Source organism: Neopsephotus bourkii, unplaced genomic scaffold, assembly GCF_033783945.1.
Source record: "Neopsephotus bourkii isolate Nb327-2 ecotype Australia unplaced genomic scaffold, CSIRO-AGI_Nbou_v1 NB_1792, whole genome shotgun sequence".
Taxonomy (NCBI): domain Eukaryota; kingdom Metazoa; phylum Chordata; class Aves; order Psittaciformes; family Psittacidae; genus Neopsephotus; species Neopsephotus bourkii.
This window is the reverse complement of record NW_026902266.1, coordinates 13,313,553-13,341,412: the sequence shown is the minus strand read 5'-3', so window position 1 is coordinate 13,341,412 and position 27,860 is coordinate 13,313,553. Positions and strand designations below refer to the sequence as shown.

Genomic DNA, 27,860 nt, shown 5'->3' with positions numbered 1-27,860 from the left:
CACTTTTCCACTGCAAACTGTTTATCAATATTTCTCATTTGTCACCAGTATTTCTTTTCCCTCTCCTTAACAGACATTGTATGTGCCACACAAACTATGTAGAGGACTATGGGTTCAGTGTTTTCCTGATGAAATCCTGCAGCTGTTTGCAGGCAGAGGGAAACCTCCTTGGCCAATGGTGGTGCCCGGGATGGTCTCCTGCTCGAGAACCCCCCATGCTGGAGCTCATACAAGGTCTGAGCTTCCGTGGCTTTGCTCCCGACTGCATGGAGTGGTGTTTGCCTTCCTTGCCCAACTGGACCTCTGTGAGAGAAGCTGCTGCTCATAAGAAGGTTGTGTGCCACTTCAGCTAAAGTGCCAATCACTCAGATGCTACGGTTTTGCGTCAGCTTTTCTCTAAGTTTTAATTCTATGAGGAGGACAGCAATATCTGCCCTTACTCCTGGGAAGCACTCTGCCGCCTCCACTGACAGAAATCACTGCCTCAGTTCAGCAGGTTATCAATCACACCCTTAAACTCTAAGCATAAGAGTGGTTACCCTGTGGTGTGCCTAAGTTCCCGCTGCAGTGGGGCTGATCAACACGGTGGTTTGTTATTCAGAGCTCTATTTCTCTTGGAAATGTATAGTATTTCCAAGTTTCTAAAACAGCTATTTGACTCTTCTTCAGTCACACATAATGCTACCTAATACAAACTAATGTTTTCTTTCCAAATAATTTCCTTCCTAAATATTGCTGACATGGAAGATGACATAGCTTTATGTGGTGCCCTGTTTATTTTCACTGCATATTATGTTACTTCTCCATAAGCTGTAATAACTTAAATATACTTGTTCAACAAGTACTAAGTTATGGAATTACTTGCATTCAGTACAGGGGATAAGCAGCCTGTGTGTAGAAAATGAGAAAACTGATCTAGCAGCAAGCTGAAAATAGGGAGGTTAAGAAAATAACTTGTCACCCACCAGGTTATTTTAAAATGGATGAGTACATAGCTGTGGAATGCAGAAAGTTATTATATCAGCCAGGGACTCAAACTCTTTCAGTCTGATGTTGTGGGGGAGAGACGGATAAGTTTTGAAGTAGCCTGCCTATGTCTAAACAGCATTTTCTTGACTGGAAGACTGAACATGGCTAGTCAAACTAGAGCTTCATTTTCCTCTTTTCTTCTGTCTCTCCCTTTGGGACTTATTTTATACCCTTTTTATCAAATGTCTCATGGCTCCTGTCTCTTAGGTGGATTGGCTGCTAAATGGGTACTAGAATATGAAATATCAAGATGCTTTCTCAGATTCCCTATTTTGGTCTGGACTGTGTGCCAGGTTTCCCACAACATGTCACAATAATGGGAATGTGAGGTTTGTAACTCTTCAGCAGGTCTCTCCAGGAAAAACTTTGAGAGGCAAACTTTTTGTGGGTATTTATGCAAACAAGCAACATTTCTGCACACAAAAGAGGGATTTCCATACACAAACAGAGGAGCAGCTAGTTATTACCTAATTTCACGCAAAGACCTTGTCTTAAGGCTGGACGGAAGCTCTGCAGCCTGTCATGCCCACAAGGTACTTGCCATTTGCAATTTGCATTCACCCCATAAATACAAGAGCCTTGTGTTCATGGAGTGAAACTAGGGAATACTCAATTTCTGCATCTCTCTATTTTCATATTCTTTCTCATAATCCAACTGTTCACTTCAAATATGGAGTATTTTCATCGTGGTGGCTGTCCCCATCCTGGGTTCAGCAGTAGCAGTCATTTTTCTCCTTAGTAGCTGGTGCAGTTCTGTGTTTCTGACTTTCAGCCTGGGAACAGCACTGATAACACTGACGTTTTTAGTTGTTGCTCAGTAATGTTTACTCTGACCAAGGACTTTCTGAGTCTCATGCCTGCCAGGGAGGAGGGGAAGCTGGGAGGAAGCAGAGACAGGACACCTGACCCAAACTAGCCAAAGAAGTATTCCATACCACAGCATGTCATGCTCACTATATAAACTGGGGGGAGTTACCTGAAAGGCCTAGATCACTGCTCGAGTTGGGCTGGGTATCGGTCAGCAGGTGGTCAGTGGTTGTATTCTCTTCCTTTGTTATTTCTCTTACCATTATCATCATTAGTGGCAGCAGCAGTGATTTGTGTTATACCTTAGTTACTGGACTGTTCTTACCTCAACCCGTGGGAGTTACATTCTTTCGACTCTCCTCCCCATCCTTCCAGGAACGCGGGAAGGAAGGGGGGAGGAGGGGGGAGGAAGTGAGTGAGTGGCTGCATGGCTCTGAGTTACTGGCTGGGCTTAAACCACAACACCCCCTATGACCTTCTGCAGCAACAGCAACTACCTCACAGTGCCAGGATAGCAAATTCACTTGCAGGTGTTGGGCATGGACAGAAATAGCTGCTCTACTCTTCATTTATAATAGTTGAAAAAGTTCTACAGTGAAAAAACATTATACAGTTTGGGAAAAGGAACCAAGGAGAGGTTGAGAGCCTGAGGCCACAGCAATGAGAGGGAAGAGGAAAAGGTATACAATGATGTACGTGATACTAAATGTAGTTTGGACAAGAGTTTTCCAAAACCTTCTTGTTTGATACTTTCTATGCTTCTGCAGTGTCCCTCTAATGAATACCAGGCTAGCAGAAAGTGGAGGTGCACAAAAACTAAAAGAAAATCAGGAAGATAAATTTCACCACCTGCCAACATGGAGCCCAAAGGAGTGTTAGCCTGCAACAGCAAGCCGCTGAGATCTGGTCAGATTCATAGATCACCATATTCCTGCTGTCTTCAATATGATAATTGGTATGAACATTTTTATATTTCCGAAAGCACATTTTGGTTTAATTAGGGAATGTCCCCCCTCCTTCTTTGCATATCTTGAAGTATGTGCATACATTCAACACCCAGAATAGGTTTTCCGGTGCAAAAAGCATTGTCAGGCTGTCCTCATTAGCAGCCAGTTGCTCTACAAGGTAATGTAAAAGATGTGCTCCCATCTCTCATCCCTCTGTCTACACTTAAGATGTTTCGGATACATGGTCAAGCACACATCACTCCAGTCATCCCTTGCCAGTTAAGCCAGTCCCATGCATCCCTCAGCTGTAGCTGAGGTTCTACAGTTTTCTTCCCAGTCATGAGAGCTAAAAACCTATTTTTGAAAGAAAGCTCAGATTCCCTGGTAGGCATTTGACAGGAAAAGCAGCTTTATAAAGAACACCAAGCACTGAAAGTCTAGACTGTATTATTCAAAATACCAGTCAAGTGCTATCTCTAAGTGAGCCCCAGTCTGCCCATGAAGTGCCCTGGCTCGAACCAAGGTGGGGCTCTCTAGTCACTGTCTAGCCTGGCAGGGGTATGACTAACAAGATTGTGGTTTTGCAAAGTGATCGCTTCCCCTTAAGGTGAGGTCTACCTGAAGCCTTGTTGGAGAAGAGTCAACAGGGTGGAATAGTCTGACTTCACCTAGAGCGAGGAGGAATTCTATAAGAAACCATGCAAAGTGGCTGTGGCCAAGACAACAACCTTATGTTTTCCTTACAGCCAAGTTTTCAACACAGCAAAGAAACATGCATCAGATTTAACGAGAGCAGGAGGTACTGTAGCCTCATGAAGCTCACTAAATACCTTCTGCCCAGACACAATGATCTGAAAAGAAATAAATCCTTTTTTGGACTACCGAAAGCCACAAACACAAAAACCAAGCACTGCCTAACATATACAAGATAGATGTCCCTGACTACAAGTTTACAGCCTTTCTGTTATCTACCAAACACTGGTGCTCTTCTTTACCAACCTCGACAGATACTAGCAGAAAAGATCTTATCTCCCAATCAGGTAAGGCCCAGAGAAGATTTTAAAGAAAAAAAGGCTAAAACGCCCTTACCTGTTCTTGGGAATGAGAAAAGCTTTATAGAAAATGAAGCTCAAGGAACTTCTTTAATTGCCCTTTAGAAACCTTAGGGTAAAAAACACTGATTAATAAATGGATCTGTTTTTCTCTAAGAAGAGCTCAGCTATGGAAATACTTTCTATACACATCCTCCCTCTCTCTCCCTCCCTGTCATATATCTCTGGGAAATTGCTTGGCAGAAGAGGTCAGGTTTATGAACTATAAATGTTCAGCTCCTTCTTCTTGTCATCCGCTACGACAGTCTCTACTTGGAATGTTTCGATTCAGGTACCAGAGAGAGGCATGGGGGAGGGCACAATCAGATAAAACATCTTCACATCACAGGAATATTTTCCAAGTGTTTTGAAAAGATCTGGAGAGGGCCACAACAAATATTTTATATAGGCTTCTTCTTTTGTGTTTTGTTTGCTTGCTCGAGGGGGTTTATGTGTTTTGTTGTATGGTTTTTTTTCCCTTTTAAATCCTTTTATCTGTCATGCCCTTCTTTAGTGCCAGTGCAATTGCAAACTCTAGTTGTCTATCCACTGGTGCTGAGGTAGAGGCACTGTACACAACAGAACATCTTTAATTGTGGCAGAAAGTAAAATGGGGGTTCAGCTAGGAAACATCTGTCTGGGCCCTCAGGGCAGCCCTGCTCCTGCCAAGCAGCGGGACACAGGCTTCCTCACCTTCCCAAAATACTGCCGTATCCCTGAGGAGTGTCACCCTGAACAAGGGGGTGTGCAGTGATCCTGGACACCTCGCAGGCAGCGTGGAGGGCTGACATTTCTCCCTTGTTCAAAATAAGAAGCAGCTGCAAAGCTGCAGAGAGGCTGCTCCCACCCGCTTCTCCTCAGGGAAGGCAGTTGTTGCTCTTACAGAGGGCCCTTGTGCACGGAGGCCTCCCCCGCTAACGCCTTCTCCAAAACCAGCCTAAGGCAGCCAAGCATCAGCCCCCACAAAGGTCTCCACCAGGATCTCAGGTGCCACTGCTGCTGCTGAGGGTGGGTTTGGACCTACTTGTCCAGCACAGGCAAGGCCCCCAGTATGAAAATCATCCCCTGAGTGAGGAGGCCATAACTGGCAATCCCTTCACGTGCCACAAATGGCACCATCACCTCTGCACAGGAGCCACCAGGCCACGACAGGAAGCTCTACCAAGACATACATGAGCTGTGGACATATCCCCAGCCATGCCAGATCCCTTTCCCTTGGTCTCGGCCACAGGCATTGCTGCTCAAACCCAGTCCCCACTGGCAACGGGGCAGCAAGCCTGTGCATCACAAGCCTGTGGAGCCACTGGCTGCATGGCAGGTGGGTGTCTTTATTTAGAACATTAATGACACAACTTAAACCTCTGCCCTCCCAGCTCCCAGTAATAGGCACTGTCCAAATGTGATAAAAATAGGCGAGTGTGGGAAACCAAGCCAGTTAGCAATCTGAAAATGGAGAGCTGATTTTTAAAAGGAATGAAGAGCTGATTTTTTAAATTTTTCATACTAAGCAAAACAATTCAAGTAATGATCAAGTAGAAAAGCCCGTTCTTTTCACATAGTGGCGTACTGTGAATTCCTCCAGGTTCTAAGAGACTCTGCCTCAAAACAGGTATTTCCTGAGTGCAGTCTAGGGACAGAGGAGCACCAAACAATTCACCTCCCAAGGCCTGCTCATGGCAAAGCTTTTCAGCTGGTTATGGTAAAGTCCACCCCCGGTCGCCTCTGGTCAAAGGTGCCTGGTGATTGCAAAGTGTTGCACGTGTGCCCAGGGGCCAAATTTGGAGAGCTAAGGAGAATTTTGCTTGGTGAGGAGCCTGCTGATGAGCTCACTGCACCTCAGGCTCTCCCAAGACAGCCCCTGTGAGTGGCACTGAGACGCTTGTCTTAGTGCTGAGCATGGGCCAGATCCAGATCCCACCCGACATTGGGGGGTCCGTATGTGGCCATCGTCTGCAGGGACATGCTTGGTTTGAACACTTTTGTCCATCAGAAGGTGGCCATGGGCAGCTGGTCTCGCAGTCTGCAGAGGAAGAGCTGCTGTGCTGCAGCGCTCAGCCCTGGTGCTCTTCTGCTGCGCTTTGCCAGCAGAATATCCGGCTTTGGGAGAGTTCACCTAAAATTTGCCAGTGCCGGTTTCCGAAGCTGCTTTACAGCTAAATTGGCTAACAAAAAAGCCTCTTGTAGATAAAAGAGCTCTGCAAGTCAACAACTGGCTAAGCAGTTTAAACCCCTAAGTAAGGCATCCTCTATTTAAACGTTATAGGCAAATCTAATTTAAGCTTTTAAAAATATTATGGGCAGGTGTTTAAGTCGTGCGCACCCTGGGCGTGCGAGGGCTGCCGAGGGGGCTGGGCCGCGCTTCCCAGGCGGGCAGCATTTTGTTCAGACAAGCTTTCTGCAGAAGGCCACGTGATAGAGGCCAAATAAACAGCATCTGGGGATTTTCAATTACAGACCTTCACCCAGCATGCCTGCACTGTAATCTCTACCAGATGAGGCTCAGGCCTCACTATTTTCAATAATTCACACACTGTGTACACATAACATGACAATAAGGGCATTCATGCAACCGCCTGATTCGCACATCAAAGCTCCCAAATGGCCAGCTGTAAGCATGCTTACTGCTGAATAATTCATTCTTTTCACAGGCTTGAAAAAACGCTCAGCGGGAGTTGGCAAGCTTGTGTTCTTTCCTGTGTGGTATGCTAAACACAAATTTTGAAAGAGGTACAGCCCCACTAAAAAGAGTCAGAGATCCAACTATTTAAATGTGCATTTGCGAGCTTTCGGATGGCTGCTTACAAAAGAAAAAGAAAAGGGGGGGAAAAAAGGAAGCTCTAGGTTTCCAAGTGGGTAGTGGAGATAAGATGCAGTAGCCTACGTGTTTGCTGGGGCAGGTGTTTAATAGAAATAACATTGTTAAACTGTTTTCAGATGGTAAAATATTTTTATACGTATTATTCCTCGCTAAATATCTTACAGGGACCAGAGGTATAACAGTTAACAAGTTCAGCAAACTCAAAATCTCCACATACTTAGTACATATTTTCCTACTATATAACAAAAAGGATTTTCAGTTAAGACTAACACACATGAAAAAGGCAAATACAGAAACACCAGAGCTAATTTTGCAACTCCTATTTACTGTTCGCACAGATATGGGTTGAATACTAATTTCTAGATGATATTTTAACAATTCCAAATTTGCAGCTGTGTCTCTGAACATTTATTTAGCTTGCAACCGGTGAGTGTTCCAGGTTTTGAAAGTACTTTGGCTTTACACAACAAAGGCATCATTTCCTTAAGAAAAAAAAAAGGGGGGAGGAGAGTAGGGGGGAGAGAGAAGGGTCTGCTTCATAATATCAAGTTTTCTTGACTGTCAATCAACGCCAGAACCAGCAGGATCAACTAGTCGTGACCTCTCCTTATAGCAAACACATGCTGCTTACCAGCTGTGGACTGTGTTTTTTACACCCTTTTCTCTATCATTCAGAATGGCTTCCTCCTAATCACAATAATCCCAAAAGTGCTAAAACATATCAATCGTCCTTTAAGCCCTGCCTACAAAAGGCCAGCCGTCCGGCCTTTATGGGCTTGTCCAACAGCAGCTGATACTTCATTCAACTACAAATCCAATTTAGCAGTTACAAGAGGTTTAGCATCACTGGAAAAATATTGGTGTTGATCCTGCACTCTTAAGTCAGCAAATATTCCTTTGCCATATTGTTTAGCTTTTTCTACCGTATTTACACTTCTTCTGGATTTTCCTGAATGACTTCAGCAACAGCATTTAACCTCTGAACTGGTAATATTTACAGTTAATCAAACAGTGATTTTTAAAATATGTTTACCGCAATTACAGAAACATAAACCTATTTGTATTCCCACTGTTACCATCCTGAAAAAAAACAAACCCAGCAAACCCAGAAACAAAACGAAGCCCAACCAACAACCCTAAAAACAAATACAGTAATTTCATTCAAAACCATAGAGCACACTTGATGCACTAGTTATGCAGGATGTTATTTATTATAGCCCTTTGGGCAAGAACATGGCAATTCTTTCACTTACGTATTTTTAATTGCCAAATGAGCCAATGCAAACACTCCCTTGATCCCCCTACACTTTTTTCTTTTTTTTTCCTTTTTTTTTTCTTTTTTTAATTTCTTTAAGCAGGAATATATGTAATGCCTTAAAGTAAAGAGAGGAGATCCTATGTAGGGAATTTACTATTCCCTAGTCCAAATCTGCAAATGTGTGGAAGCACTCCGTTTTAGCCAGCCTTTAATAGTGGAAATATAAGGCAGCAGATAACTCCTCCGGCCCCATGGAAGAGAATGAGAGCTGCTTTTCACTTGCTCTAATGAAAATAATCAGCCTCAAACCTACATCGAGCACAGGATTCCCATCTCTCTGCATGGACGCTTGTCAGAGGGCCGGGGCCACCTAGCTCACCCACAGACAAGGACACAGCTCCCCAGGGAATGGGAAGGGGGCAAAAAAATACACCTGAGTGTCTTAGGGAGCTTGTTGCTTAACTCTGCATTAAATCTTTCCAGAGCCAAGGCTCTGCCTCTAAATTTGGGAAGGGAACATGCACAAAAGTGACCATTCCAAGACAGCTCCGGGAAGAGACAAAGACTGGAGGGTTCCTAAAATGGTTTGTAAGCGCTGCCCTAGTGGTGTGTGTGTATGCAGACACACATAAGATTACAATAAGCCACTTAAGTATTATTATACACAAATTAACTGCCTGCAAAGTATACTGTAACTGGGTTGCCCAAGAGGACAGAGAAGAGATCCAAGAAACAAAATAACTGAAATAATCCCCTTGGATGCTAATAAGGAAACAATTACAATGACTCACTGAAGTTATATCATAATGATACTTCCAAAGAAAAGAATGTTTTGTGTGTTGTATTAAAAACAACAATAAAACAATCCCAGATTGAAGTAATACCACAATTTAATTTACACAGCAAAAGGGAAATGACCTAATAATAGCACGGAAAGATATTCTCCTCATGTGAAGACTTAATATTTCAGTTTTATCCCTGCTTCATTTTTAAAGAGAGCAACAAAAAAGACCCATAGACACATCTGGTTCAAAAGTCTTCATTGACACTAATGCAATGCATGGGGTTGTGTTTGGCAGGTCTTCATACTGGGAAGTATTCCACATAAGCAATGTTTACTGATTTTCTTCTTCTGAGTTTTTAAAAACACAGGCAGAACGTATTTCAAAGAGACAGAAGTGATCCAGAGATCTCACTGAATATTCATTAATTAATATTTTGTCAGTATCGGTTGTCTCAACAAAAGAAGGTTTTACAATTTACTTTAAGCTCAATTTAATTAAAATCTAAATGTTACAAAAATATGGGTTTTTTTTTGCTGCCGTGTAATTATATTATTTTCTACTTACTCTAAACTGTGTTTTACTGCAACCAAAAACGCATTTCAAAACAAACAGCAATTTTTAGGCTTCAGAGTAGACAAAGAAATCCCCATAGGGAAAAAAAAATATCCCCAAACTTGACCTTTGCCATCTCTCTGGATCAGCTACAGATGTTTAATAGATTATACAAATACCTAGATGTCCTTAATCTGACATTCTTCTTTTTCCCCCTGCTAGGAGCAGAACTCTCAGTAGCCTATCTGTTAAGACCCCATGTGCCTTCCACGTGCATATGTAATTGCTGTGTTGTTTTCCAAGGTAGTTGCAATTTTTCAGCAACATGAGCAGTTCAGAAAGGAGAAGACTCTTGCCCAGCGTTACTAAGGAAGTCTGATTTGGACAGGAATCCTTCAAATACACAGACAATGGGCTGGCTGACCTGCCATGCATGATGGATGAGTTAAGGGGATTAAAACCACTATTTGCATTAGAATAGATAAAAATTAGCAAAATAGAATTTCTCAGTAGGTGGCTTCAGTTCTGTTTGTTCTCTTAGGCAAAATGAAGTTCATTTTTAAAGGAATTATGATTGTTTAAGTAACGCTTATTTGCAAAGGAGAAATTCTGGATACTAGCTTGCCGTTCTGTTGTTTATTCCTTAAGGCATCCACTTCAATTATCACTACAACAGTATCCTTTTTCCTCCATGTTTAATATTAAAACAGTTCACAACTACAATGTCCTAGGCATTTTAGACTGTACGTATTACATGTTTCTAAGCTGCATATGCCCAAAAAAGTGTTCTGAGTTCAGAGAAAGATGATCAAAAAGACCAAAAAATTGCTTTAAATTGGGTATAGATGCTTCACTAAGGTTCTGAGTTCAAGCTTGTGACTCAGGAACTGTAAAAGATGCTTGAAATACTGCAAGCTTCTTTTGACTATTGCACGCAGTGATTGGACTTAAAAGACTCAGAAATGGCTGCACAAAGTAAGATAATTAAAGACTCGCCTTACCAAATATTGTTTATAAAATATAACTTTGAAAGAAATCCGTATGTGCACACAAGTAGGCAAAAAGATGTAGAAACTCCAGAAACATCCATGGATGATCACCCCCACTCCTGCAGAGAGCAACCAAGTTTGTCTGTCAAACAGGAACTGTAAAAGTAATGGAGGTTACCCTCTTTGCAAGGCTCACACATCCAATTTGAGGAGAGCAAGCAACATCCAGGAAATCCAGCACGTTTTAAAACACGTGTGTGTGCTGCCAAATGTTTTTTAACTCCTCGCTTGTTTGAAGGGTGGACTGTAGTCAGACTGGTGATATATTCCACTATGCCCTATAGCAACATTAACAGAAAGCAAAGCTGAGGCACTGGGGAGGTAAATTTCTTCCACTGATAACATTACAAACTGGAAAAGCTGTGACATGCTTTCTCAGCTCAGCATTTACTATAATGAGATTTTAAGAGAGCAGGTCACTTCTCTCGCTCAGTGATGGGGCCTCTGGACATATCCAGAGGCTGTCTAAAACAGGTGGATGTCAGAGCCTGCAGCCAGGGATGGGGTCCCACCATACGGTTCCCAGGGAGAGAGCATTGCATTCAGCTGCAGGAGAGGGAGGACCCCATCGGCTGCTTTCATTTTCAGCTCCACAGACCCTGCACTGGCATTTCATACAGCTCTTTGCAAAAACTGTTTATTTAGCTTATGAATTATTTGGTGTCTGTGTCCCATGCAGTTAAGATGCTTTATTTTCACAGCAGGTGCAAAGAGGTATTTAAATTTGCATTACGTCCAGGGTATTTGGACTTGGTTTGTGTTAGATGACAGCTTCTGACAGCAGATGGGCCAAGTGGAGAAACATTTGACCAGCATACGAGAGAGCTTGGGATACATCCAACACTAACCTTGGTTTCCAAGTTATTTCACAAGCACAAAGTAACATTTTGTGGAGATTTTATAGCTAACAGTGTCATTCTAGCTACAGTACAATAAATATTTTGCTCCATTTACGAACCCACAAGAGAGACCCACAACACACTTGAGCTACAGAAGTCACTTCTTGCAGACTCAGTTTCACAGCATGCTGAAAATGGGGACTCTTCACTTTTTTTTTTAACCCAAAGAAAGACCCGTCCATACTCCCAGATGTGACATGAACCTGTCCAGATCAGTTGCCCATTCCTGCCCCCCTTGTTGGCCCCATATGAGTCTCTGGTGTTCCAGCTAGAGTGGAGGAGAACAATACCCCTGCACTTGTGAAGGACAACAGCCTATGAGGAGAAAAAGAAACCTGAAATGTCATCCTGAACTCAGATATGAGAACACAACAGGCTGATAAAGAACAGAAGATACCGCTGCTTATTTTGAAGCTTAGCTACGAGAGAGAGCAATGAAGAGCTGAGTAACCAAATAATACTGCACCATAAGATATTTTGTTAAAATTTGGAAGTGTTCCTCACAACCTATTCATCAGAGTGAAAAATGCCTGCTTGACTCTTCCCTGCCCCTCAGCCCCAGGCTCTGCAGTCTCCAGCTACTCCAGCAGTCCATGGTACCTCCCAAGCAGTGTAAATAAGATGTCGCTGATTTCGTTATCATTGAAAACATCCATTTGTGCATTTAAAAATCTGCAGAATTGTCTTAGAGAATCATAAGAAAATTTTGCTTCACGTATTCACCAAATGCATCAGAGTCCTAATATTTGTAATTTTTGTTATAAACTATTTTGCCTAGATTGATTGCTCTGGATGATAGGAGGGCTCTTTTAAAAATAATTTTTAAGGGGTAGGACATGCCATAGAACAAAAAATAAAATAGTTATTTATAATCTTTTAACCACTTATTTGTTTCTATAGTAAATCACTACTTTCTTTTGCTTCCTAGCTCATTCCTTTACTTAACATTTATGCAAAAAGCGTACCTTTGGAAACCTTCTCTTTGTTTGCTTTGGATAAATGAATAATGGAGTGCAGACACAGTTTCATGTGTAATTCTTAATCCCACTTTATTTAGGCCTGATGCAGTAGGAGAGAAACTTTACAGTTGAGTTGTTTTGTGGCTGAGCACTGTTGACATGGGACTGGAAGAGCAGGCTGGGCTTCCAAGCTGCAGCTCTCCTGTGTTTCCTTGTTGAGTCCCCTAAACTCCCTTCACAGTTTTGGTCGTTACAGAGGCTAGTTCTCGAAAAACTGTGAGAAATAGGCGCATGAAAGATCAGTTCCACTTTGTACCTGACGTGCTTTCTCTCCGCCCATGTCCATGCAGCACAGTTCTACTGAATAGCCAGTGCCTTCTAGTCCTGACAGCAACAATGGACATTTCATGAGGAGCAGAAGGCCCTTGCTTCGCAGCTCCAGCACACCTTGCTGGGTGCCGTGGGCCCAGGGCTGGCATTAGGACAAGGACAGGGGGAAGATGTTCCAGCACAGTCCCCCCAGCTAACATTACTAGACCCTTGACGGGTGCACTGGCAGGGGCTGTGAGCATGGCAACTTCATGTAGCAAAGAAGGAAAGTTTAAATACAGATCTGGAACTGCATTCAACATTCATTTATGTCACTTTGTGATTTCTACTCCTACCAAGCTCCTAGTTTGCTCGTGTGAATTTATCAACTGTTCAGTCTAACCTGCTGATATGGTAATCTGTAGTCTCCAGTGCTTAAAATGATTTCATTTTTCTTTGAATGAGGGCTCTTTAAGCACTTTTCTCTTCCCTCTTTCAATGCATTCTCTCCCCTTCCACCTCTCTCCTCTCACCTCTCTCCCCATCCTCTCTTCTTAAATAGTAAGGGCAATTAACACCAATCTTTCCTCTTCCTCAGTTGTTTCCAGGATAACCTTCCATGCCACACTGGATCAGCTTGAAAGATCACTGCCCTTCTGCCCAATCCATATCATACAGACTCTACCCTAATGAACAGGCTGTCACATGCCATGGGAAGGTTATTTTGCTGGTGTTACTTCCTAATAGGCAAAACCCTGAACAAGACTCCTGTGTCTTATTTCTACCTTGACCAGTGGCTGGCTGGATGCACCTTGACACATAGAGAACTGCAGTGTCGAGTGAGGGAGTGGTCCTGAGTCTCACCAGCATGCAACTGAGACCAACTAATGAAAAAAGGCTTTAAAGTGTTAAATATTGTATAGCTGGTTTCAGCCTTCTGACAACTGGTATGAATTCAGATGAGATCCTTGGCAAAAGGGTATTTCAGATGAGTGGCAATGCAATCAGCATCCCCCTTCTTAATTCACAAGTTTCTGCCTATGCAAGCACAGAAACAGTCATCTCGTGCTCTGCCAAAACACAGGCAGTGTACAGAGTACTATACTGTACCTAAACTTCTGCTAAGTCCACCTGGCACCAAATTTCTTAGTTTTACAAACCTCCAAGCACTCTGCGATATTGTCGTCTTTTAAAAGCATATGTATTGGTCATGAAGGTATTTTCACTGAGTCAACTGGCAAATCCATCCTCAACCTGGCAGTCACACCACTATCAACATTTTAGCACACACTAGGTTTTTGCTATTAAAAGACATACAGAAATGGTCATTGGGTCCTCCAAAGAAATTCCGTGATATCAGGCACCACTGTAACATATGCACAGAGATTAAGTTAGTGCTGCAGAGATTTATGCAGAGTGCTTGAAAGAGAGACATTCCTTTCATCTTCTGTGAGATACATATGGATGTATCAGTACTCACCCCTCCAGACACTAAATTGAGCCATAGGCTGATTTTCCATAAGAAGTAGTGGAATTGTTAGCCTTAGGTTAACAGTTGGACTCAATGATCTTAAGGATCTTTCCCAACCTAAATGATTCTATGATCCTGTGACATAAGAACAAGAAGTAAAAATATACTTACTTACCTCACAGGCTCACAAATGTTTATATGAAGCTATTAAAAAGCTGAGACTTAAAACAACACATTCATTTAAAACAAAATGAAAGGTTATTTCTGGTATGGCTAATGCAGTTACATGTTTTCTGTTGGGGGAAATTTATAGCCACGTTATTGCTGTCAAGGAGGGTAGTGAGCCACAAGGATTTCCAGATGCCATGTGTGAAGTTTCTCATTTCCCCTACAAAACTAAAGTACATTATCACCCGAACACAAACACGCTTTAAAAAATATCTATCATTAAAACACGTGTGGCCCTTTGCCTGGACTTAAGACATTTAGGTTTTTTTCTTTTCCTTTATTTTTAAGCCAGATGGGAGACTGAGCTGCAGCACTCCCCAGGGGCCCAACCAACACTGATCATACTGATGTCAACAGTAATACTTCAGGCTGCACCCCTACTGCACACTGCACTATGTCAATGAGAAAACCCAGCTCTACCAAACAGTAACATTTCACTTGTAGAAAGTCAACCAGAGAAGTGGAAGAATTGCTGCTATAGTATTTCCCGGAATAGATATGAATGTGAAAACAGAGATTTAAAAGGAACACAGAAGGTAAAAGGAAAACCACATCCAAGTTCCTCCTGTACCTGTAAATACTACTTGCCCCACCAGCAGACAGCTGAGGTACCTGTCCTGCTGTATGGACATCAGTGAGCAGCAAAGACAGCTTCCTGCACAGATCAGCCCCACATCTAGCAGTGTGTTTGCAGAGATGGCAACCCCATGCCAAAAGGACATTCAAAGGCAAAAGGCCACTTCCAGGACAGCTTCTGAAAGCCTGAAGCAGAACAATCTCTCCTAGGGCTGTCTGGGATCGCTGTACACACAGACATGAGGATTTCAAGTGGGAACAGGTGCAAAAGAATGCCTTGAAGTTAATGACCTTTCCAACTCTTACTAGGAGAATTAAAGCTAGAAAATCTTACGAGTGAGCTTCTGTTCCCAACTGCATTTGTTGTAAAAAAAGGTAAACAGAGAATTTATGCAAAGGTCCAGCACAATGGTGCTAAAAAGGAGATAGAGGTGGAACCATCAGGATGCTTTACAGTCCCCCATCATTATTTTTTTTTATTTACACTGAAAGCCACAGCCTCAAAGTAGGTGTTTTGTTAAATGGTGTTAACTTGAAGCCTTTGCTGAATATGAAAACTAAATGGGAGATGTTGAATCCAAAGCAGAGCTATCCCTTCCAGCTCACATCTAAAAGCACATCAGAAACAAGATCATGAGTGGGAGCAAGAAAAACAGTTTTGCTTAGAATCCAGAATGAAACAGAAAATCAATTAAGGAAACGGGGACATGTTGGCATCCCTCACTCCAGCTGGAGAACTTCCCCACTTCTACAGGACCACAGGCACAAAGTTGCACCCATTTCTGGGGTATACTTAGCAGAATGAAGGCTGAGGAGAGCACTGTAACAATGCCAACCAAAATTATTGTATGCCAGTTTTATCACATCAGCTTTTGTCCATTATTTCAAGGAATGGTTTCCATGTCTTCAGATCTTTCTAATTGTCATCCCGAAGAGAGTATATACAACATAAGCTTCAGATATCAAAAGGACACTCAACAGCATTAAAGCAAATCCCTGAAACTGTTTTCTTAATCACATCAGACATGTGGCTTGCAGGTATGGCGCAGCATTTCTGAAAGAAACGTAGAGGCGTAACAAAAATGGTCCCTCAGAAACTCTCATGCTTCACATTAATACTTCCCCAGACCCACCGCTGCAAAGACCTGAAGACTCAAGTGCATAGTGCACGTGTCTGATGAAACAGAAAACAGCCAATCCAATTATTTACATAAACATTTCCCCTTTCCAAATCTATACAGGGCCTTGCTGTAGCGTCATGACTGAAACTGAACTGCCTGAGTCTTTGCAAACTCACTTCTAGCTGAAGAAACTCATACATAGTGCCTGCCACAAGCCTGTCAGTGCTTGATACTCCAGCCTTGTTAAAAGCCAAGTTAATCTTTGAAAACTATAACCTTGGCTGCTGCTTCATCTTTCCATTTCCACTAGATCAATTAAAGACTTCAATTAGAATGCAAACCAATTTGCACAAGTTTTTAAAATTCAGTAACTCTGATCTTTCCATCCTAAAGTTTATTTTCTATTGTAGCATCTGCCCTTAGAGCAGGCTTTTGTTTGCCCATTCTTACCTGGACAAAGGGCTTTTTACTCTCCAGATTACAAAAAAAAAGTGAAGATATCAGACCTTTCTATGTGTGTAAGTCTTTCAAGAGTGTAGCTAAGCTCTAAATCTTAGTTCACAAATTTTCATGCCTGAATTGTTTGCTGATCCTCTGAGCACTGGAAATACTTTGACTCGTGCATCTGAGAAAGTGCATCTCCACAGAAATCAGACCTCAGTCCATCTTCTTTCTGTTCCTTCCTGAGCAAGACCTCCAGAGGCTCCTGCCTGCCTACCAAAAGACAAGTGTAAATATCCAGGTATTTTCACAAGAGAGAATGCAGTCAGACTCATCTATGCCTGCTAGGCAGGCACTTGGTGGTGTATGTGCACACACTACACAGGGGAGGGATGGGACCATGCTTCAGCAGGATTAAGATCTCTCACCTGAGTCTCTGCTTTTGTTGAGGAGCTGCAGTTATCTTCTGCCCATAGTCCATCCTGCCAGTGATATCTCTTAAATTAAGAGCTGTCCTTGCATTGCTGCCAACATTAGGTCTGAACAAGTATGTCCTTCTGAGAGCAGCAGAATCAAGGAGCCTTGGTTTGCTATGGCTCTGGGTCCCAATAATGCACTGGTGCCTCACCTCTCACTGACTATGCTCATCCTTTCCCCAGCAAGATGCTTTCTCCCACCTACCCACTGTCCTTGTTTTTCAAGGAACTTCAATTATGCTTCCTAAAGAGCATCACCCTCCAGTTTGGTTAACACTGAGCAAAGAATCTGCAGAAGTGATGGGAGAATTGACAGACATACATTTGTGGACTGTTTTGGAGCTGTGGACAAAAGAAAAGTTCGAGAGAGAGTCTTATTTCACTGTATTCAAATTTGAATTTAAAGCTCAGCTGCTTGCAACATAATTGCAAACTATGGTTGAAGAAAATTCTGCCATCTTAATCCTCTATCCTTGTAGCAAGCAGTAAAGGTCACAGGAAAAGACCAAGAGACTGAAGTGATCAAGGTGTTTTCCTCTTTAAAAAGATTTTATCTTCTAAACTTCTAGTTTCATGGGTGTGCTTGAGCAGGGAAGATAACAGAAATTTGGAATAAAACTCTTTATGGCAGAGACAATAGGGAACAAAAATAACAAATACAATCCCAGTTCCTAAATCTGGGTTTTTTTATGTAGTTGATGGTTCACATACTCAACCCATATCTCTTACTAAACTTGTCTTAAAATAGTTTAGGATTATGTAGAAATTATTAATATTTTACAATGCCAAAATGTTTATGGGTAAGGAGGTTGAAATAGTAAAACCGTTGATCTTATAACACTAAATAAATATTTGTCTGGCTTTAGGGATAAGTAAATTTCACCAAGTTATAGCAACTATGCAATTCTAATTTGAGAATCTTAAACCCAGTGCAATTTATATAAATTAGGCAAACTTAATCCCTGTGTTTAAACCCCTTAAGGTCAATTGTGTTCCTTGGAATTTGAAAGGTTTTACTGAGGTTGTTGTCAGTGGCATCTTAAGGTGTTTCTATATAAAGAAGAGCTTGATTTTAAACACAGGGGATTTTAAACTGCTGTCATAAGATAAAATACACTTTTAAAAGTTCTACTTGCTTTCATATAAGTGTCTCCTTTTTTTCCCTAAAATGTCAGAAGTAAAACCATTTAGCATTCAATATTGGCCTGAGTAGAAATTGTTCACCTGAAAGTTCAGCATTGCTTTCTACAACATAAAATCCAATACATCCAATAACAGATTACATTAAATTTGACCTAAGCAATGGGCAGGGTTCTTTACCCAGAAATAACATCCTTTGCACAAAACTGGTATTTTGAAGGATCATAATCTTAAAGTGACCTATGGAAATATAGGTCTTCTTGTATTCCCAAGAAGATTACTTTAAACCAAAGGATGGTACATACTTGATCTGATAAGGTAGAAATACCTATAGCGCCATGTAGGAATGGGCCTCAAGTATAAACATCCAACACACAACAAAGAAACTACACTACTTCACCTAGGAAAAGTCTCATTTAAATGTAGTTCAGTTGATAGGAACAGAACAGTTCCAGAAGACTTTCCCATTTTTCCTTTATCAACCCACTCAACCTGCAACACAAATGCAGGTTTCAGTCCAAAAAAAGAAAAAGCTGAAGGCATCTGGGAGAGCAGTAAATTACTAGTAGATTGGAAAGATTGATTTGTGAAAAAGTTACAACAAAGTGGAGACCTTGCAATCAGCGTGTATATGGTGTAAAGTCTGAGTCTCCCAGCAATCTCTGAATGCCCTCAATTTCCACTAGCAGACTGAAATCAGTGGGAGCTCAGGACATTCAACAATTCATAAAAATTAAAGCAGGGCAATGACTGATTTTATTGTTTGCTCTTGGCAGTACCCTCTGAGAGCTAGACACTGAAGGAATGCATGATCTATGTTGTGACAACAATTTAGACAGATTTAAGCAAAAAGGATAGAGTAGTGAAAAGGCGTGTAACAAGTGAATAAAGTGATCAAAGCTGATGATGGCTGGCATTCTTTATTAATACAGCAACTGCTGTATTATGGGTAGAGACTATTCCCAAACAAGCTCAACCTGTTATTGACATACTAATTTCCTACAAATCACAGTAAAAGTGCTTCTCGTGTGCTTCAGAAGGCTGTAATCTAGAGGGCTGTGGGTACTGTATGTGGAGAGGTTAGCAGGCCAGCTCTGGCACTACACTGTACTCACGAAGTTAGCACAGAGTAGGACATACTCACTGCAGTGGGAGTGAAAGAAGCTGATAAACACAGGTGGAGAGAGCAGAACACTGAGCTAGGGGCTGCTTTGGGGGCACAGTCAAGAGTGCTGCAGCCTGAAGAGTGAGGGATGACATCTGAGTTGCATAAAGACAGAAGAGAAGCAGAAAGGACACCTGAGTTGGATGAACACAGAAGAGAAGCAGGATTTTTTTTTTTTTGAGCTGATATGTAGGAATATACACAGAGGAATAATCTTTCTAAAGCAGAAGTTTAAATATTAAGCAAGAAAATACCTTCAAGATTTAGAAAAAGCTGCAAAGAAATGTCCCACGTTGAGACACTAAAAACTAAATTGGGCAATTTTCTTCCACATCTATACATCTATAACAGAGTCCCAGGTGATAGGCACACTATAAACCACACAACAGGCCTGCAACACAAATACTCCTGAACCTGCTCAGACTCAAAAACCCTAAGTTACCAGTATTTGGTAACTACAGTACCAGTATAGTAAGGTTTAGTAAGGAGCAGGGAGTTGGACTCAAAGATCCCCATGGGTCCCTTCCAACTCCAGACATTCTATGTTTCTATGACTTTTTTCATTTACATTTCTCTAAACGTGAGAGTTCAGTAGCCACACCCAGAAGGCACTCCTTGCTTGTCTTCCTGGTTTTGTTACAGAGAGTAAGAAAAGAACAAGGTGACAAATAACTGGATGATTCCTCTTTGAGAATGGCTGTGGCAAGTTAGTGTTGTATTGATATCACTTCTTGTTCATCTCACTTTTTGTAACAAACTGCACTTTTTATTTGAGCGTAAACTCTGCATTTCTTATACGCTGGGACATGCCAAATACTTCCACAAGTCATCTATCTCCTTTTCTTTGAGGGAAAAATAAAATAAGGTCCTACTGTAAATGCAAGCAGCTGTCACACCTTTAACTTCCTCCTAACACTTAACACCAGGCTTAAAATTTTACCATACAAACACACAGAAGCTGAAACACCACAAGCAGCCCTTCCATCTATCTACTTCACTTTACACATTAAACCACGATTCAAACAGAGTCCATTAAGGCATCTAAATGTGACTTACCACATGTGTTAATTGGGTGGGAAAAAAAAAAAAGGAAAACTCAACCCTTGAATGTGGACATTTATGTATTCCCATTATTCAGACCCTCTTGATGCCACAATCTCCCACTTCTATAGTTTATAAATGTTTGATTTAAAATATAGCCATTTTATCATTTGTACCACATTTACCTCATCTTACCACTGTTCTGACTGGATGAGAAGCTAATGTAGCCTACACTGTCTGGTCAATTATTGCATGGACACCAGGGACCAATTAATGCCATCCATAAAAGCCTGAATCATTCTGTCAATTAACTAGAACTAACTATGTCATCAGATATATTACTGGTGAGCAAGTCTATTTGGTTGCAATATGTCTTGAAGGAGAGCAGTATCAAATGAATCACAATTGACTTGGACAACTGCTAGCATAATTTCAGAAGATGAAAAGACAAATGTGGTAGTTATTAGTGGTCCCCTGAGGAATTACAGCCAAGCAATTGTAATGTGCTAAGACTGTACTAGCAGGTGCCCACAGCACAAATCAGGCAGAGGGTTAAATCAATATTTTCAATTTCTTAGGATCAATCCAGTGTTTGAACAAGATGGAAACTTGTTAGCAATTGGCAGAATGTGTAAATGAAAAGTCAAACTTCTTATTATTTGTTAAAAAGGAATCGGTGCTCTGCATCATGCCCTTGGCACAAGGTAATGCTTTCATGATCCAGTTGCTTGGGCATTCACTAAAAATCTAGCAGTTCTTAAATTTTAATAGAGTGCAAAAGGTTACTTTAATACATGCTGAACATTCAAGATCTTTAAAAATGATTGAAGTGTCAATAGGAAAGTTTTCGAGCTGTGACAACAGCATACTTATTAATGATTAGTGCAAGAAGCAGAAGAAACCTTGATTGCTTCAGGAAAGTCTCACCAGGAATGCAGCTTGACATCTTTGGTACAACTTCACATTTATTCTGTTTCATATGGAAGAACCTTAGGATCATTAAGTGATCCTTTATCAATTAAACAAAAAATGAAAAAGTGGCTTTGCAAATTGATTTCATTTATCACTGCTAGGTTTAAAGATGCCTATAGCAGCACCTAAAGCATTGGCATTGCATTCTTTAGTTCTAACACAAAGGTACCAAATGCACCTTTGCATCTTATTGTTTTGCAAGATGTCATCTCCAGTTACTCTAACACACAGGGCTTGGAGAATACATTTAAATCTGAGTTAGGGAAACACAGCCTTAAAATGATACCCTAGAAAAGGCACTTTCAAATCCCTGCGAATTGCAAGCAGAAAACCAGCAAGTAATATTATTGCACCTGGGAAAAAGCAGCTGATGACAGAGAAAGCTATTTCCATGATGCATACCCAACTCTATAAGCCCATTATTTCAAACAGATCAAAAACACAAGCCATTTTCCATGTTATAAAACTAATGCAATTTTTATTAAACAAAACAAACAAACAAAAAAAGCCCTGATGGTTAAATAAAGAAACACACCAAAACACAGTTTTCAAACACAATGCCTAAAGAAAGCACCTATGCTTCAAACGTAGATACATTTCTCTATATGCTTGGTTAGTATAGGAATTCTTCATATGGTCTTCACTCTTTAGACTTAATTTTATGGGCACAGACAATTGATGAGGTAGATGAAGCTCCTATTTTACAATTGCCAGGTACAGAAATATTAATGTTCTTTGTTAGCTGTTCTTTTATTGTGAAGATAACAATTATTACAATACTGGAAAACTGGTTCATCTGACTGGAGTGCCTTGCATCCCAAGGATCTCAGAGTACTCTCAGCACCAGAGCAGGGAAATGATTTCTCATTTAGCATACAGTCAATCTGTGAATTCACTGCTACAGAAAGTTGTTAGCAACACCTCTCTAGATGCTGTTTTTAAATAACAGTTGCAGCCTCCACACACCAAAAGAATAAAAAGCACTTGAACTTCAAGAAACTGCAAACCCTTTAAAAGCTTTACGTTAAGACACTGCAGATGAATAGGAGATATTTCTTCCTTCTCAGCCTTTTCGTGGGAAAAAGAGGGTGCTGAGCCAAATGAAGTAGTAAATAAAATAATCATTAAAGTGGACTTCCCTATTTCAGGGCTGGCCCAACTAATCTATTATCGGTGTCTAACTGCAGCTTGTCTGATTTGTGCAATGCCTGTGTCAAGACCTTTCACTCAATGTACATTTAAAACAATATGAGGGGTGCTCCACACCATAGCACATTAGGTCCAAAGTAGACAGATGTGCTTATACTGCGTCAGAAGAGTACAATAAAACTGTGGGAATGCAAAATAGTGCAGTACTTCCTGCTAAATTGGCCCCTATTAATTAAAAAAAAAAAAAGAAAAAGAGAGAAAGAACTCATTATAGTAATGATATAGTTATTCTTTGAAGAATAACACAGTGAAGATAAGCCCTTTAATCCAAGATACACAGCCAATACAGCTTTTTTCTTGCCTAACCCCTCTATCTATGCTCTGTGTACCAGTAACAACGTCAGTTTTTGGCTTCCTGTAGACACCCTCAGGTGAAAACCATTAGCTCGCTTTATCGAGGATACAATGTACATGTACTTCCTTGCGTTGGACTGGGGTAGCTCAAAGAACCTACACCTTTAAGAAGCACAGCAAACAAGCGCAATTCTGTTTCATTTGAAACGGAGGTTCAGCAAATAGGAGACAATAAATACAGAGAAACTTGAAACCAGCCCACTCACTGCCCAAGAGAAATCTCCAGCTTGCCTCACTCTCAGCCACACCCTTGCAGCTCTTCTGGAAAGCGGTGCCCTGTTCTCAAGACAAGGAGCTAATTGATTCAATCATCTTCGGTACGCACAACTATAAAATAAAGTGCACAAAGAACAGTGTGGACATACAGCTCAGCTGACTGCATTAAAAGACTCTGCTGTCTGACAACGCGCTGATCACAGAACAAGCGCTGCGATTGTTCCAGCCAGACGCCACAGGACCAAGAATGCATAATTTCAGTACAAGTGTGTCCAACAGTAGGATACATTGGCAGCAAAATAGCAAACCAGCTTTAAGTTCAACTACTGTTAGCATTTTTCTTTGCTATCTATGGAATTACCAAGACCGTATGGAAGCAGGGTTGGTGCATTCTCTGCCACCAGCTCACACACCTGGCAGAACACCTCTTGTCCCTAAGCACAGCAACAGACTTTCACTTTCAGAAAGTGGCATTTTTATGCCATCTTTAGCTTCCTGTGTATCAATCTTTGAGTTGGTGGTTTCCACGTCGGAGCAGAAACCAGAGAAAAGAGACTCAATCTTTTCAGACTGAAACTTATATACCTCTTAACACCTCCATTTGGTTTCTTTTACAGCATAATTTATTTCAGACTTTCTGGTTCTGATCCAGTAAAACTCACCAGGCTGATGGAAACTCACTCTTGACACTGGATCTACATGAAAGCTCCTAGCAGTGTAAGGGGAGGGTCATCTGCCACAGAAACATACGGAGAATACCTCTGCTGTACTCAGCCTAAGTAAGGGCTCTACCATTTACATTCTTTTGAACTGTATGCCAAAAAGCAAAATGGCATGAGCTGCATTTCAAGCAGAGCAAGAAACGTGCTGGTTTTGTATCCATGTGACAATCTTTCTGCTAAGCAAAGGCATCAATCAATTCCACTAATGATGAAAGGGAGAAATTTGATGTCAGAGCCCATTCTGCAAACTCTGAATTCAATCAGTGCTCTTGTATCTCAAACGTAACAGAACTAGCTATTAATTGAGAATGAGGTATATAAAACTGGGTATTAAGTCTAAAATCACAAGGCTCATGATATCTTTGAAATGTTATCTTTTTCTCCAGAAATAATGATACAAAAAATATATAGAACATATACTTATCTTCTATAGGAAAAACTGCCTTGAAAGCTTTGAAAATCTAGGGAAAATTATACAGCAGGAAAATAATTTTAGCAACTTTCCACACAGTCACTGAGCTTCTCATATCAGTTCTTCTGGTTTAAATATGGAGTAATTTCACAAAACAGGGCAACAAAGTCAAACTGATGTAAAACTGGTGTCTGTGTGAGGAGAACAGCTCTAAAATATTTATCAGCTTCCACAGATTTTAGACACAGAGCTTATAATCCCTTCAAGAACAAGTTAGTGGGAAACCAGAAGTTCTCTACCAGGTAAACAGGAGCTGTGATTTTGCTCAAGCTAGAAATTAATTTCCAGGTCTTGGTTAGATAAATTGAGCAAATCAGAAAGGTGATAATGAAGTCATCCTCTCTGCTTTCTGAGAAAACCAACAAGTACCAGCTACCAAGTAATATCTGGCCAGGTGTCCCCATGAACTTCACCTCAGGGTCTCAGTGTCCCTGCCCCACAGATGAATGTCTTCTCCTGAAGTCACCAGCAATACCATGATTCAGTTCAGTCAAATTGTTGCACACAATTAAACTCATCTATTTTTTATTTTTTTGTTGGTGCTGAATAAAGGCAGGGCTTCAGGATCATATCACAGGAGAAATGTTTAGATGTTGCATCTGATTTCACACTGCTTTAAGTTCACTGAATTCAAAGGACTCGGTGACTGTTTGCTCACAGAGTGACCCTGTGCTTTTCCATTCCGTACTTCCTTGCTCAAGCTCAAAGCCCTACACTAACAGAAGATAACCACCCATAGTCAGCCATGCACTTGATACAAGAAGTCAAATCTGATCTGCTACAAATGCTCGTTCTGAACTTGTCTTTGGTATGTAATGATCTTTAACATACCTAAGGTCTGACTCTCCTCCCATCCCCCTTTTTATGACTCTCTAACTTTGCAATGACTCAGAACACCCATAAGGAGACTTTTCCTTACTTGTCAGCCAGCCTTACTGACCAACACGTTTTCAGCTCCTCTGATACCAACATGATCCATATCAACAGGATCCATCTTCATCTTGCTACAGCATCTTAGTAGGGCATTTATAGAATAATAAGTCTAGGGGGCAGAAAAGGCAGGAAACAGGATTTCTCTCCAAGGCCAGAGCATGGCAGATGTGTCCTCAAATGCTCATTAAAGGGAATGAGGTGATCACCACTCACTCCTCAGGTGAGCTGGGAGAGCAGCTCCTCTCATCAACAATAAACAGCAAATACATCTCCATATTAACAACCAAATAATGTTTGAAAAGAAAACAAAAGCAAGATTCCCAAGTCTCTTGCTACACATAACCTATTGTTTCTCACTACTTACTGTTATCACTATTGTTTCCATTGTGTTACCAGTATATTTCTGCCATGTAAAAAATAAACTCAAAAACATTTAAATATTTTCTTTCCAAAATTACATGCTTTGAAGAGCAGAATCACAACTCTCTAAATTCTTTATTCAACTACAGTTTTTCACCCACAGTGCTGTGAAGGAGAGAACAGCATTTTACCCTGTTAATGTTCTGCTTGGATGTGGCGCTGATGTTAGCCAAAACAGAGTGCCACAATAATCCTGACTGATCATTACTCCCCAAAAGACACCAGAACCAGGAAAACAATTACAACTAAATAACAATATGAAACTAAACACAATAACTCTGTGATCATTTTATGCCACACATTTCATTAGAATAATCATAAACATGCATTTGATTATTCACAATTTGAATCTAGCATGCAATGTTAAAATGGAACCTAGTGCATCCTAAACTCTGCTTAAAGAAAAATCAGTTGAGAAGTTACTCATGTTCCTGTATAACTGATTCTGAATCCTGCACGGTTTTTTCCAAGCAGATACACTGAACAAAGGAACTTAGTATACAAACGCTGGTTAATACTTCTTACATTCACAAGGCAGTGTCAGAGATAAAAAAAACCTGTGTTACGTGATGAAGATGTTGAATTGCGGCATCATGTTGATGATGTTCTGCAAGACAGATGTGGAAAGCCTGCATGATTTAGGCTTTGCATAATAAAAATATTTTCATATTAGATCAGAGTAAATCAATGAAATCAATCTTAAGACTACCTAAACCAATGAAGTTGTCTCCCTAGATTTATTCATAGAAATATGTCCAATCACTTAGGACTCGTGCAGATTTCATGTTTATACTGAAAAGGTGACTTTTTTGCTTCAGCTGAACTTTGCATAAGTTAAATTCCTGGGGGTGGGGTGGGGGGAAAATCCATAATTATAGGTGCAATATCATTCACTGAAGAACACAGCTTTTCAAATTTAATTATAAACCCTAAATGTACTTAGCTAATCGGATCAATTGCAAGTCACAGCAAACTGCATTCTAATTTTCAAGACAGATGAAATTTTACCACCTCTCTCAGCTGCTGTGAGAGACAACATCAGGTGAGAAGTAAGATAAACCAGACAAGCATGTTTTCCAAGCACTACCTTACAGCAAATTTTACGACTGTGTTTGTAGAGACATTCCCTACAGATCTCTGATTTGCTAAGGCTGGTTTTATCTTGCTGAATCTCTCCTGAGCAGCAATCACCCTTCTGAGGAGGCAGCAATACCTTTTTTGACAGGTCCCATCATCCTTTCTGGCCCAGGAATGCAGCAGGCCAGTTGTCAAAAGCCTCTTTATTAATTTATGGGAGTAAGACCTGCTTCTACGTGTTCTACCTATAGAAGCAGGTGACATCTCAAAATAGCTCCTAAGCAGTCCTGCCCCAGCCCATACTGTGCTTACTCTAACAGACCTGCCAGCAGAGACTGAAATTCTTTCAGTAGTCCTTCTTCGGGTACTTGCTCCAGCAAAATTACTTTGCCACCATTTATTCTACTTCCACTGCTGAGGTGGGGAGGCTATAGTGTCAGTCCAGCTCTGCAGGATCACTACTGAATAATGAGCCCCTCACAACAGGAAGATGGCTTATGTGTTGTGACTCTGGATCATCAAAACCTTCTGGCTTCCCTTAATCTTTTCTGCAATATCAACCCTTTCTTTTTTATGCAATCATGAGTTCTTTCAGATTGAGACCACCTCGTCCTTGTGATTGTGCAGTGGTTAGTATAATGAAAAATACTACAAGACAATCACATTTTCAGTGCTTCAGCTAGGGAACAAGCCATCAGACCTTGCAATATATGGCATCTCTTCACAAGCCTCTGGTAATTCTGCTTTGCTTGCACAGACTGTCATTCATATGAATGGTATTGAGGGTACTCTGGGCAAAAAAGGCAAAAACAAGCCCCAGAACAAATGGTTTGCAAATGCTAAGATCAATACTGTAGTCAGTCTACTGTAAATAGAAGGCAAAAATTAGCATACGCAATAATTGCTGGTTTGTTTCATGGTTGTGTTTCCTTTTATTGTAAACATCAACTTAAAAGCTCCTGATGACACAGCAGCTACAAAATGAACTGCTCTAATCACAGCATACTCTCAGGTTGACAAAAAAAAGCACTCTTAAAAGGAATTATTATAGCATTATAATTACATAGCTATAATATTATTTGCAATATATTCAGTTACGTTGGGGTCTCAATTCCATGGTGCTGGCTGTTTAAAGCACAGTTTCTCAAAGAGCTGGCTTAGCACAGAAAATCAGAGACAACAGGTAGATGTAATGGGCAGGCGAAAGGCACAGCAGAGGTAAGAACAGCCTGACAGCTGTGCCAGATAAAGTAACCAGTATTTTCCTCTTTTTAAATAAATTTTGGCACACATAGGGGCAGGCAAATCAAAGCAATTCAATCA

General features: G+C 40.9%; 1 protein-coding gene across 10 annotated transcripts in view; it reads right to left on the bottom strand.

Moving 5' to 3' along the window:
• The window catches only part of TEAD1 (TEA domain transcription factor 1), a 162,687-nt gene that overhangs the window by 46,618 nt on the left and 88,209 nt on the right, over positions 1 to 27,860 (bottom strand). The window lies entirely within an intron of this gene.